The following is a 14,608-nucleotide window of genomic DNA, read 5'->3' as shown; positions in this document are numbered from 1 at the left end:
CAGACCCTCCAAGAAAAAGGAAGGAAGAAAAGAAAGGAAGGGAGGGAGGGAGGGAGGGAGAGAGGGAAGAAGGAAGGGGGGAAGTTAACAATGAAAAAGCAGAAGGTAAATTCTAATTCAAACTGTGGATAAAGATGAAAAATCTCAAATAATTTATTTCTCCCCCCTTCCATGCCAGTAAAAATGGAAACATTTTAATGAACTTCATTGAGGTTTTGTTTACATGTAACAAAATGTACTTATTTTAAGTGTATAATTCATTGAGGTATGACAAATATAAATAAAATCCGTGCAATCATTTAGATGATCAGGAAATAGACTATTTCCATTACCTTACAAAGTTCCCTCATGCTCCCCCTCCATCCATTCCAGAGAACCACTGATCTGCCCTTTGTCACTGTAGACTTTTCCCCCCTAAAATAAATATAGTATGTTTTCTTTTATGTATGGCTTCTTTTACTCGGCATAATGGTTTTTAGATTTATCTATGAGATAATCAAAAGTTTGCTCATTTTATTACTGACATTTGAGTTGTTTCCAGTTTGAGGCTATTAGGAATATTTGCGTGGAAGTCTTTGCAGAGGCATGTTATTGTTTCTTTCGGATCAGTACCTAGGGGGATTGCTGGGTCATAGAGTAAGCGTATGTTTCGCATTGTAAGAAACTCTCTGTTTTTCAGAGTGGCTGTACTATTTTATAGTCCCACCAACAGTGTATGAGAGTTCTAATCTTCCCACAGAGCTGGCAACACTTGGCATTACCCTTCTTTTAAACTTTATCCATTCCAGTGGGTATGTAGTGCTTTGCTTTCAGACCCTTCAAGAAAAAGGAAGAAGAAAGGAGGGAAGAGAGGGAGGGAAGGGGGGGGAAGGGAGGGAAGAAAGGATTGTGATCCTTCATTGTGATTTTAATTTGCATTGGGGAATGATGCTGGGATAATTAATTCATTTACTTATTGGCCATTCATATCATCTTTGGTGAAGTGTTGTTTGTCTTTGTCCATTTTTATTGCGTTATTTATCATGTTATTGAGCGCTATGCGTTCTCTAAATATTCTGATTCAAGTCCTATGTCAGATATATGTATTATGAATACTTTTCCCCCAATATGTGGCTTGACTTTTCAATTCCTTAATGGTTTCTTTTGGAGGACAGGAGATTTTGTTTTTGGTAAAAATCCAATCACCAACTTATTCTTTTATAGTCATTGCTCTTTGTGTCCTACCCAAGCAATCTTGGCCTATTCCTAGGTTTTCTTTTAGAACTGTGCCAATAGAAATATGGGGTGTGTAAAAGTAGGTTGATAGTTGTTCATATGGAAAATAGTAGAATAATAAATTAATATAAGAATAAACTCTGTTTTGTGTACTCACAACTGTCAGCCTACTTTTGCCCACCCCATATTATGTCAGCCACATATGTAACTTTTTATAGTAGCTACACTAAAAAGTAAAAAAAAAAGTTGAAATTAAATTACATATTCTATTTAAATCAATATATCCCAAATATTAACATTTCAACATGCAATCAATATAAAAATTATTACGTTCCTTTTTTAACTGAAGTCTTTGAAACCTGGAGTATAGTTTATACTGGAGCAGGTTGCAGTTTGGAGTAGACACATTTCAAGTGCTCAATAGCCTGGCTAGTGGCTACCATATTGGACAGGGCAGTTCTAAAAGTTTTATAGTTCCTGATTTTTATTTAGGTCTATGATCTAATTTGATTTAACTTTTGTAATGTGGAGTACAAATTTATTTTTTTCCTCCTTCTAGATAACCAGCTCCCCCACCATTTATCTTTTTCCAATGGAATTACATTGTACCTTTGTCCAAAATCAGTAGATCATATATGTGGGTCTGTTTCTGAACTCACTATATCGTTCCATTTATCCTTATGCCAGTACCATCGTGACTTGATTATGGTAGCTTTATAGTAGGCCTTATAATCAGGTAACGTAAGTCTTCCAACGTAGTTTCTCTTTTTCATTGTTGCTCTTCTAGGTTCTTTTCATTTTTATATAAAATTTAGCATCCGCTTGTCAATTTCCACAACAAAGCTGCCTGGGATTTTCTCCAGTATAGAGGGTTAAAGGATGGCCCACCCAAATACATGTCCATGTCCTAATCCCTAAAGCTGTGAATGTTATCTTATTTGGAATAAAGGGTCTTCGCAGACGCATTTAAGTTAAGGACCTTGAGATGGGGAGATCATCTCGAGTTATTCAGGCGTGTCCTAAATCCAATGACAAGTGTCCTTATAAGTTAAACACACAGAGGAGGAAGCGACTTAAAAATGAAGGCAGAGTTTGGAGTGATGTGGCCAGAAGCCAAGGAAGCCAAAGAAGCCAAAGAATGAATGCCCCCAGCCACCAAAAGCTGGAAGAGGAAGGGAGGATTTTCCAACAGAGCCACTAGAGGGAGTGAAGCCCCACTAATGTGGAGCTTTCGGGCGCCTGGCCTCCAGGATCGTGAGAGAGGAGCTATCTTGTGTTAGCCACACGGTTATGGTAATTTATTGTAGCAACCATAGGAAACAGAAACGCCCATTATCAGGTTGAGGAAGTTTCACTTTTCCTAGTTTTTTATTTTTTCCAAGAACGGGTGTTGGATCTTTTCAGATGCCTTTTCTGCATCAATTGAAAAATATTTTCTCCACATATTTTGTTAATGTGGTCATAATCTGTATAGGCTCTGTGCTCACATGGTATTAATTTTTAGCTCGCTCCCATGGCCACTACCCCTAGTAACACCTGTTCGTGAAAGTGTCGGCTCCTGACACGTATCAAATGGTAAATATGTCAGCATGAATCTTCTTGCTTTATATGTGCTAAAGTCATTTTAAGAAGTCATCGAGAAGTCTGCAGAACAAAACTGTATCTCAAAATACAAGAGAAAAACAGCGATCAGGGAACGTATCCTGAGGGGTTCTCTATCATGAGTATCACACTGGTCACCCTTGGGCCCAGTTTGGCCTTGAGAGAGACTTCATTTGGCTTCTGTAGTGTTTCCAGGATTAGGAAATTTTATATTGAAATACTAGATAGCATGCCTTCCCGGAAAATTATACAGATTTGGCAACACTGCCCTGAATTCCAACATGGCAGCAGTTGGCCCGAGCTGCACAGCATCTGCTCCTTTCACAAACAATGTTCTTTTCGCTTTACCATAATTTCATTCCTCATTGCTTTAAACCTCAGAGAGATTTGGGTTTGCAACTGCTGTTCTAGAACGTTTGCGGGGTACCTCATGACGCCAAGCATGTGCTACTGGGGGAAGGCTCAGGGAAAAGGAGAGCATCGCATCGCAGTTACCAAGTCAGTGTATTCATGGTTGTGGAGAACTTTGTGGAAATAACCTAAAGACGAAGAAGGGTTTTCACATAATTCATTATCAACCAGAGTGATAGACAGTCTGATCGGCTAACTTATGGGTAAAGAAGCACTAAAATATCAAAAATAAACCCCTAACCCACTCGAAGAAAAGAAAAAAGAAGTTCAACCTTATAATGTAAAATGTGAGAAGTGACGCTAAAGATACCGAAGATTCTGTTGAGGCCCTGGCCCGGGAACTCAGCTGGTTAGAGAGTCGTCCCTGTACGGCAAGGTTGTGGGTTCCATCCCTGGTCAGGGCACATACAAGTATTAACCAGTGAATGTATAAATAAGTGGAGCAACAGATCTCTGTCTCTTTCTCTCAAATCAATTTTAAAAATAGATTCTGTTGATAGGTGATGTGCCTACAAACCTCCACCCCACCTCCCAATTATACCCAATCTCTGCTGCAAGACATACTGAGGAAAAAGATGAACAGACCAAATCCTGAGAATTTTCACAAATGTCCTCCAGCTGGGAAAGAAGTCGGTCTGAAACTCCAAGGAACCTTTACGTACCACTGGATCTTGCCAGGAGCAGCAGAGTTTGCCTCCTCCTAGGGCACTGTGCAGACGTGTGCAAATGAGCTGAAGCTCAGAGGCGTGCCCTCATCCTGAAACCTTCAGGTCACAGAAAAAGTAGCAACTCAGCCCCAAACTGAAGCTCAGGGCGGGGAAGACAGACACGCCTCAGGAGTTCACTTGCAGTATATTAGCTCAAATACAAGGTCTGATTTTAACTTGTAAATACAAGTAAAGGTACAATACACGACAAGCAAGATTGCTGTTGTGCAAAGGTCCTATCACATGGGAGGTGGGAGTGTAAAGCAAGGAAAATACCATGCAGAAAACAGACGAAGAACCAAGCGTGGAAGGAAACATAACCGAGGAACAGAAATGTATGTTCCTTCTATGTGGTTCACTCTGCAGAAAAAGAGAAAATAGAGCGGGGTCCTCAGAGTAGTGCAACGACAATATAAGAGGAAAGTGTGATGAAAAAGGACATTGCAGAGCTAAGAAAATTGAGATTCTAAACAATGTGACTTTAAAATCCAGTAACCTTGGAAAAAACAATGAACAGGATACGGAAAGGAGATGGATGCTGAAGAAAAAGACCAGGTATAAGGAAAAATGGTGACTCTGAAGTAGAAAACCCAGCCAGTGAAAGACAAACTCATTCAGATATGATGTGAATAGGGCGCTGGGGGAAGAATGGAACCCGTAGGTTGGAAGATGATGCTATATACTTGGGGGGGGGGGGGGGGGGCTGATACAGAGTAGCTGACGCTGAGCCATAGCCCAGGTACGGATACAAAATGTACGTTAGTGGTAAAGAATTCAAGGCATCCCAGCAGAAAAACCAAATCGCTCCATAGGGAAGATCACATCGTATCCGATCTCGCCACAGAAATGTGTCGAAAATCAGTGAGTCAGTTGCCTTCCAGTTTTGTTATGTTTTGAAGGCAGGTGTCAATCCAAAATATTTACCCTGCTCCGTTTTTATTTAGGTATAGAGATAAAAACACACACGCAGCTGAAATGTTAACCTATTCTATAGCCCTCCTTAAGGAAAGTGCTTGAAAAAGAGAGCAGCCCTCCAAAAATAAAGGAAAAAGACAGACTTTAGGAATGGATACTTTGTGATGAACCTTGAACTCATCTAAATATGGAATTGAGGCTGGCTGGCTGGGAGAGGCAGGGGCAGAGCCCTGGTCAATGTTGCAAGTACCGGGAAGCCCAAAGTAACAGGCAGGGGAAACGGGGGGCTGCCGCGTCCACGGCTGGGAGCGGAGGGGGCTGTTAGCCTCCTGGTTCAAAGCTGAGAGGCTCTGAAATATGCAGTGAATTCCTTATCTTTCTACATCTTCTTACTGAAAGTTTATAGGGCTCTTAGGAATGTATATCGGTGACGAAGAAAGCAGCCGCTGGAGATCTGCTTCACTTTCTTTTTCTTAAATTCAGAAACATGGAAAACTTTGAAATTACTTAAAGCATAACCTAGTAAGGTAGCATAACTATTAAAGTCTTTCCCTCCGGTCTCTCCGTGCCTTCGCGGCGCCTGGAGTCAGACGGGAAAGCAGTGTTTCTCAGAGGGGTGCCGCGAGGGGCACGGCTGTCGGCCGCGGCGCGCTCAGAACAGCGCCGGGCGCGCAGCGAGCGGTCCCAGCGAAGCTGCCATTATCTGCACGCCCACGGCCGCGAGTCCGCTGGGCCCGGGCCGCGCGCCCCGAACGCCGGCCGCGCTCCTCTCGCCGGGTTTGGCTCCGGGCGGCACATCCTGGCGCGGGCTGCAGCGCCCAGGCTCGGACACCGCACGCCGCTCGGGGCCACCTGCGCCAGCCCAGCACCTGGGCGACCTTGGCTTTGCCCGCTCGGATGACTCGATCGATCGGGATCAGGCGTCCGGGCGCCCCTCCGCTTCCTCCGCCCAGGCCGCCGACCCCCCGGCTCCCCAGCGGGGCCTCCTGGTGCCACGTGACGCCCCCGCCGGGGGGCCCCAGCGCCCTCCTCGCGGACGCGCCGTTCCGGCTCCCGGGCCCCGCCCGTGCGCGGCCTCCTCGCGCTGCCGAGGGCGGCAAATCCCACGGCATCTGCCATTTGTCACTCAGCCCGTCGGCACCGCCCCGAGCCTTGATTTATACGGGGCCGGGGCGGATTCTGGCCTCACTCTCCGGGCGGACGGCTGGACGCACGGACGGGGCGGCTCTCCACCCCGCGCAGCGGACACCCCGCGGGCCTTGGCGCGGGCGCTTCCCCTGGTCGCCGTCATGGCCGCGGAGGCGGCGCGCCCGGGCTGCCTCGCCTGAGTTCCAGGGCTCTCCACCCCGCAGGGTACGTGGTCGGGGGCCCGTGGCCGGGCTCCGTGGCCGTGGGGCCCCCGGGGCCAGGGGCGGCGGGCGGCGGGCGGCGGCATTGCCGCGCAGCGGGCTCGGTGCCGCGCCGGGAGGGTGTGTCGGTGTCGGTGCCGCGCGCCGCGTACGTGACGGCTCGGGCTCCTTGCGACCAAGTGTGAAACTCCGACAGATTGTCACCAGGCGCCGCCGACTTGCCCGAGCGAGCCGAGTGCCACTCTGCAGCGTTCGCGTTTGTTGGACATGCAGTAAGTAGACTCGATTCTTGAAACCTGGCACTCGAGGCTCGCCATCCCTCCCCCCCCCCCCAAAGTCTGTTAAAAGTAATAACGTAACTGAGCACGAAGTGTTTGCACGTTTGTAAATGCGCCGTGGAAAATGTGATTCTCTTTATGCTTCGCTCTTTTGGACCCGCTCCGACTGACTTGTAAAACTATTGTAAAATGTGGGCTCCTAGAGTTTTCCTAGATCGGGATCCCTGATAATGCAACTTTGGTTATGTAGCCTCAGCATCAGACTTGAGGGACGCTGGTGGAGATCCTTCCTTCTTAATAAATATTCTCCTGTAATTTTGACTCTTCCCCCCCCCCGCCCCTCCTAACAAATGTGTTACTTTTATGTTTTAGGAAACCAATAAAAATTAAAAATAGAAACACTCAGCTTAGGTCCTCCTTCTTCCAGGAACCCTTCCCTAACCCCTCCCTCTCCAGGCAGATCTGAGGCCCCTCCTGTGAGCTTTCTGGGGCCTCGCTGAGGTCCGGGTCCCCAAGCCCCCCCCCCCCCCCCATTAACCCATCAATCTCTCGCTCCCAGCCCTGTGGATCCTCTGCACATGGTAAGTGATTAATACTGTTTAATGACCCAAGGAAGCGATAAAACCGCCTTAGGCTTCCCGGCTTTAGCTGCAGAATTGAAGAGTGGTAAAACTAGGTGAGAATATCCGTTTAGAAGTTAGGGGTCTGGACGAGCTGAGGACGTCCGGTGGCCCCGCTGGCGGCCTGGCGCCCCTCCCAGGTACTGCTCCTCGGGAGCGATGCTTCCCAGCGCCTGGAGCCCATGGTAGTGGGCTGCGGGACCGCGACGTGGGTCAGGATCAGGATTTGTACAAGAATGGACAGAGCGCAGAAAAACATCGGACCGCGGATCGGGGGCACAGGGCATTTACTTCATCAAACTTTTTTTCCCCCCCCTCTCAGTTTTATACACACACAGATCTGTGTCACGGTGTAAAACGTCATTCCTTAGTATGAGTCATGGTCAAAAAAGTTGGAAAGCCACTGCCCTAGATGAGTTTTCACACACAGGCACCCGCAGACCTGTGCAGGAAGGTGGGCTGCAGTGTCCTTAGGAATAACCCCCCCAGCTGGAAGCAACCGCCCCCCATCTGACAGGCGAAAGGGACACTGTCCTCCAGTCCTAAAGTGAAACCCACCCAGGACAGTGGGGAGTGAAGTAGTTTTGCGTTTTAACACAGATGAGTCTCAATGTTGAGCCAAAAACCAAAACAAAAAAAAGCAAAAACTAGTTGCAGAAGAATACGGTATGACATCATCTATGTGAAATCCAGAGCCTGGTGACATAAAGCCGTTGTCAGGATGCATGCATCGGCATTAAAGGTAGTAAGGAAACGAAGACCATGAAAGCCGAGTTAGCAGTCATCTCCCGGGGGAGTGAAGGGGGCTGCGAATGGGAGGGGACACACTGAACGCTTTGGGGTGCTTTGGGGTGCTGGAAATGTTCTATCCCCTGACCTGGGCAATGGTTACATGGGTGTTTTTGCTTTATAACTCTTTGTTAAATGATACATATGTCTGTATATTAAGTTTCCTCCCAAATACATTAAAATATGGGCATCTCAAAATGAAGAAACCTGAAGCCAGGGTTCTAGTCTATTATTCATATTTTCCAGCTGCTCTTAAAGAAAAAAAAAAGTCATGATTAGGGAGAGGTATCTAGGGAATTTAATATCAGTAATATTTTATTTCATATATATCAGGTTCATTAAATTTTTTAGTGTTTTTATGTCCTAAATAACATATTTTAAAATATTTAGAATAAAATGAAAAGCACTCACAGATGATATGAACATTTTGATGTGTTTTTTCTAAAATGCGATTTTTGTGTATCTTACAAAACGGAAATTCTATTTTATATGGTAATTTAAACTAAAATAAAATCATTTTATAAAAAATTATATACTGAAAAACATGTAAAAACAACAGACTTTCATCAGGGATTTTAAAATGCTAACTTGCTGTCACACTTCAAAAATTTCAGTTCCTCAGTCACTCTAAGCCACATTTTAAGTGCTCAGTAGCCAAGTGTGACTAGTGGCTATTATATTTTATGATATTTTATACTATACTATATTGTTTAACAGAACATTTCCGTCATTGCAGAAATTTGTATTGGAACACATTGTTCAAGATACAAACCCTTTGTTGGTTATATAAACTAAAGACAATCTTTCCTTTGTGCTTTTGTGTCTTAAGATATTCTCTACTATTAAGGTAATATATTTTGAAATTTTTTCCTAAAAAATTTTCAAGTTTCTAGCTTTTACATATTTAGATCTTTAATTTTTCTGACACATATATGCATATATGTTTATGTCAATGTATAGTTTTTATTTATGTTGTGTGATTAAGATTAATCTGTTTTCTTTTTCCGGTGTGGAGCAGTCCTGGGACCAGTGGTCTGCAGTGCCACCTCCGTCATAAACATATTCACACATATGCTTGGGCTCGTTTCTCGGCTCTTTACACTGGTCATTGATTTGTCTCTGCTAATTCTACAGATTTTTTTTTTTTTTACTATTGCTTTATATTTAGTATATTTTTCAGTTCTAGGAATTAAAACTTTTTTCATTATATTTTTTCTTTTTTTATGAGATTTTTTAGAAATATTTTTTAGTTCCAAACATGGAAGTTTTTATGAGTTCTTCTTTTGTTACTGGTTTCTAACTTTGCATTGTAGTCAGCAGATGAGGGCTCTATGCTACCGATTCTTTGAAATTTGAGAATAGCTTTATGGCCTCATGGTGACTTTTTCAATTGCTCCTTGAATAATTTAGAAGAATATGTATTCACAGACTTTTGGGGCGAGATAGGTATGTGTATACACACACACACATACACACACATATATACATGTATATATACACATATCCGTATATACACATATATGTCTTAGATCAAGCATAAGAATTGTGGCTCTCAAATCTTTTTAACCTTACTAGTATTTTGCTTTGTTTGATCTATCAATTACTGAGATGGGTGTAATAAAAAACCACAATAAAATATTTTCTCAATTTCTTCTTGTAATTCTCTCACCTTTGCTTTGTAAAAGTTGAAAATATATGCAAGTTTGGAATTGCTGTATATTCTCTGTGAATTGGAGCTTTTGTCATTCTATAGCCGCCTCTCCCAAATGCCTTTTACCTCAAATCTGTTTTGTTTTATAATAGTGTAGTCACACCCTTTTTCTTAGTTAGCATTAGCTTAGACTGTCTCTTTCAAATAGGTAAAACCTGATTGTTTTTCTAATCCACACTGACAATCTTTGTGCTTTAACTGGAGCTCTCAGTCGAGTTAAGTTTAATCTAATTATTGATATATTTAGAATTAAAGTTAGCATTCTATCTTATGGTTGTTTTTATCCTGCCTTCTTTGTGTGTGTGTTTTTCCTTTCTTTGCCACCTTTTGGATTTTTTATTATTCCATTTTCCTTCCTCTCAGCTAATATGAAAATTATATGTTTGATTTCTTTCTTTTAGTTTTCTTTAAAATTTTAATGAATAAACTTAACATACTCTAAAGTTTAATTCTATTCTTCTTCCAGATAACTCAAGAAACCTAGTTTGCTTTGACTCCAGTTAATTTCCTGGCTCACATATTATTGTCATCAGAGTTTTAATCCCATCTTGATTTTTTTTCTCCTATAAATTTGACTTTCTTTTTATGGATCCTTTGCTTGTCATTCCTTCTTGCATCTCAGATCTTTTTTCTTCATCAAGTATATATTTTACATGTTTGTTTAGTAAGAGGCTGTTGATAGCAAACTTTGAAAGTCTTTTATTTTCATTCTTGAATAATGGTTTTGTTTGGTATATATTTCTCAGCCCTTTAGAAGTATGATGCCATTGACTTTGACTTCAGTGTTAGAGTTCAAATAACTGCTATTTGTTGGTAACCTTTTTTTTTTTGCCTGATTTTAAGATCTCTTTTCTCTTGTGTTCTACAGTTCTACGACGGAGTGAGTCCAGGTGTGGACATTTCATCTGTCCTGGATTGATTGTGTTTCCTGAGTCTAAGGTTAGTCTTTCATCAGTTCTCGAAAGTTTTATTTTATCTTTCCGTTTGTTCTTCCCCCATTTTTTCTTTTCATTCCTTCAGGAACTCTGATTTGACTTCTGTCAGGCTTTCCCATTCTGTCATCCATGTCTTTTCATTATAATCTAGCTCTTACATATTTTTATCCATGTTGAATTCTAAGTAATTTTAGACCTGGATTGTGATCTTTGTCTAATTTTTGTTTTCTTCTCCAAAATGAGCTATAATCTACATTCAATAAAGGCAAAAATAAAATGTGTGTCTTAATGAAATTTATTCCTGTGTGAACACCACCAGATAAAGATATAAAACATTTTCATCCCTGCAAAAGTTCCCTCCTGTTCCTTCCTATCAGTAGAGCCATTTCTCATCCCCAGTCAAGTACTCTCCTGACTTTGATCACCATGGGTGATTTTCAGGTATTGTTGAACTTCATATAAATGGAATCATATAGTTTATTCTTCTTGTGTTACTATCTTCTATTCAAAGGATATTTTTGAGATTCATCCATGTTGCAAATATAAGGAGGTTTTATGGTTTTTGCTTTATAACAAGGGGTGGCAAACTATGGCCTGTCCGCCCAGTCCGGCCCAGAACATATTTTATTAAAATTTTATTGGACATAGCCATTTCCATTCATCAGAGTTGAGTAGCTATAACAGAGACCATATGTCCCATGAAGCCTAAACTATTTTCTCTTGGACCATTTACAGAAAGTGTTTGGTTTATATGGATATACACAGTTTATTTATCATTTCTCTTGTTGATGAACACATATGAGCTGTTTTTAGTTTTGGGCCATTATAAATAAAATTACTATAGATGTTCATGACACTGCCATTGGTAAGTAGATAGCCTTATTTCTTGAATATATACCAAGGAGCTGAACTGGTGGTCCTGGGTAAGTTGGTTGCATTTCTGTGAATATTAATAATGTTAAACATCTTTTTATATCTTTATTGACCATTCAGACCTTTTTTGTGAAGTACCTGTTTAAATCTTTTGCCCACTTTTTTATTAGGTTATCTTTTTGTTAGTGATTTTTAGTTCTTTATATACTCTGATCATGAAACCTTTATCATATTTGTGAACATTTTCTACATGTCTGAAATTTGCCTGTTCTCTTAATGGTGCCTTGGGGTGACCGAATTTATTTTTATGAATAAATAAACCCAATTTATCAGTATTTGGTGGTGGGGGGGTGGTGAGGTGTTAGTGCTGTTTTGCACCCTGCCCACAATATTTTCTCCCAACCTCATTTTTGCCCTCCCTCAAACTCCTAAAGACATTTGCCTATGGTTTCCTCTAGAAGCTTTATCATTTTAGTCTTCACAGTTGGGTCTCTGATTTATCACTGGTTGATTTTTATATATGGTGTGAGGTAGGGGTCAAGATTTATTTTCCATATGGACATCCAACTGCTCTACAGATTTATTGAAAAGACCTTTCTTTTTCTATCAAATTGCAGTGGGGTATTTGTTAAAAATGAATGATCATATTTTGGATCCTTTTCTGGACTCTGTTCTGTTCCACTTGAGGTATTGATCAATTTTCCATCAATACCACAATTTCTTAATTACTGTAGTTTATAGTAAGTCCTGACATACAGTACTGCAAAGCCTCCAATTTTGTTCTTCTTAAGGACTGTTTTAGCTATTTAAGTGCTCTGTATTTCTATATAAATTTTAGAATGAGCTCATTAATGTCTATTAAAAAAAAAGTACCAGACTTTTGATTGTGATTGCATTGACTCTACAGAATAAATTTTGGAGAATGGATATCTTAACAGAATCTTCCAATTTATGAACATGGTATATCTCTCCATTGAATAAGTTTTTCAGTTATTTCTAGCATTTTTTGTGTGTTTTTTTAGTGTAGAGAACTTACACATTATTAAATTTATTTCTAGGCATTTAATTTTTTGATGCTATTGTAAATATCCTTTTCTTAATTTTATTTTCCAGCCATCTTGCTAGTATATAGAAATACAATTGATTTTTGTATATCGAGCTTATATTTTGTGGCCTTGCTAAATTCACTTTTCAGTTCTAGTAGCTTGTAGGTTGTTGGGGATTTTATAAATGCACAATCACATCATCTGCAAAAAAAAAAAAATTAATTTGCCTGTCCAATCTTTATTTTTTCTTTTTCTTGCCTTATTGCATTAGTTGGGAACACTGGCAGAATATTTAACAGAAATGTTTAAAATGGATGTCCCTGCTTTTTTCTAAACTTAAGGGAAGATAAATCAATATTTCATTATTAAGGATAATGTTTACTGTATTTTTTTGTAGATGCCTTTTACCAGATTGAGGAATTTTTTTCTGTTTCTGGTTTCTAGAGATTTGTTTTCACTAATGGGTATTAAATTAAAAAAACTTTTTATTATTAAATAATTTTAGATTTATGGAGAATTGCAAAGATAGTATAGTGTTCCTACATACCTTCACCCACCTTCCTCTATGTTAACATCTTACATAACATGGTGCATTTACCAAAATTAAGAAATTAACATTGGTACAGTGCTATTAACTAAATGACAGACTTTATTCAGGCTTCTCCCCTTTTTCCACCAATGTTCTTTTTCTGTTCCAGGATCTAATCCATATACTACATTGCATTAAGTTGTCATGTCTCCCTAATCTACTCCAATTTGTGACAGTTTTTTAGTTTTTACTTGTTTTTCATGACCTTGCCACTTTTGAAGAGTCCTGGTCATGTATTTTGTACAATGTCCATCAGTTTGGGTTTGTCTGGTGTTTCCTTACTATTAGACTGAGGTTATGGACTTTGGAGGAAGAATACCACAGAGATGTGCCCTTCTGCTGCATCCTGTCTAGGGGAACATGATATCCACATCAGCATGTTTACCTTGATCACAGAGCTTAGATGGTGTCTGCCAGATTTCTCCATTGTAACATTACTATTCACTTTCTATCTATTCTGTTAGAAGCAAGTCCACAGTCATGGGGAGGAGAGGGGAAAGTATCAAATGATTTGTGGATATATGTTAAAACTACCACAGTCACTAGTAAAAATTTTGAGGGAGATATTTTGAGGGTTTGCACATGTCTTATTTCTCCTTTAAGTTTGCTCCCTAATTTTAGCATTCAGCTTATCTTGCCTGCAATACTTACTGTTATGGTATTCTAATGGTTATTTTCCATTTCCTTCTTTCTTTCTACATTTATTAACTGGAATTCTGACTCTGGAGCCAGATTGCCTGGGTTGAATTCCTAGTTCTGCTTCTTCTTACTCTACAGTGTAAAATTGGACAATTACTTGACTTCGCTATATTTCAGTTTTCTCATCTATAAAATGTAGGTAAAGGTGCCTACCAAGAAGGTTGTTGAGCTAATTAATTGAGCTTATACTTAGCAAGGGCTAAGAATTGTGCTTAGTCCCTAAGGATGTACTTATATTTCTTAATGTGGTAGATTATTTTAATTTTAATTATTTTAATATATAATTATTAAGTCATCTTGTACTCCTGGATAAACCTTGCATATATTTATATGATCTGGATTTAACTTACTGTTTATCTTTTTTCATATAATATTTATGAGTCATACAGTGGCTCTTCTCTTGCCATAGCACAAGATGCAATGAATGATACAGATTCCTTAAAAAAAGATTACACAAGAGCTTAGCAACTGAGGTGGCAACATTCCCAGCTTTCTAGAGCGATTTGTATCTGAGTCTTTGGGTAGAGATAGAGATCAAGATAGCTCTTGCAAATGAGTCTTTTTCAGTATTGAATTGAGCAAATTCAAAACTTGGCATATACTGTGAAAAATGGCCCCTCGACAGGAAGGAAAATGATCTTAACTTTTCCACATGTTTCACCTTGCACGTTTCACTGTAGAGGTTTCAATATTTGGAATACTCTAAAGAATTCATTTGCCAGCAATAAATATTGAGCACTTTCCAAGTGCCAGGCAATGAGTTTTGCTGGTGTGGGACTCTTTGCTCTTGAGCGTGTGGGCCATGTCAGGATCATTCCAAAAGCTGAAGGCTGGCCTCCTCGAGTCATTGGAGGAAACTCAGTATCTGT

At 40.5% G+C, this 14,608-nt stretch overlaps 1 protein-coding gene across 8 annotated transcripts in view; it reads left to right on the top strand.

The window, feature by feature from the left end:
* PLAGL1 (PLAG1 like zinc finger 1) overlaps window positions 1-14,608 on the top strand; it is a 69,450-nt gene that overhangs the window by 21,713 nt on the left and 33,129 nt on the right. For 2 of the 8 annotated variants that reach the window (XM_087817672.1, XM_087817669.1), the window contains exons 1-2: window positions 5,878-6,203; window positions 10,466-10,536. The gene's annotated coding sequence lies outside the window, so the exon portion shown is untranslated. Of the gene's footprint in view, window positions 1-5,872; window positions 6,204-6,365; window positions 6,472-10,465; window positions 10,537-14,608 lie in introns of those variants that run through there. The other 6 variants (XM_087817670.1, XM_087817668.1, XM_087817671.1 and 3 more) reach the window with 6 other exon arrangements.

This window comes from Miniopterus natalensis, chromosome 5 (genome assembly GCF_054644295.1).
Source record: "Miniopterus natalensis isolate mMinNat1 chromosome 5, mMinNat1.hap1, whole genome shotgun sequence".
NCBI lineage: Eukaryota > Metazoa > Chordata > Mammalia > Chiroptera > Miniopteridae > Miniopterus > Miniopterus natalensis.
Note: the sequence above shows the minus strand (reverse complement) of the source record. Positions and strands in the feature narration are given on the sequence as shown.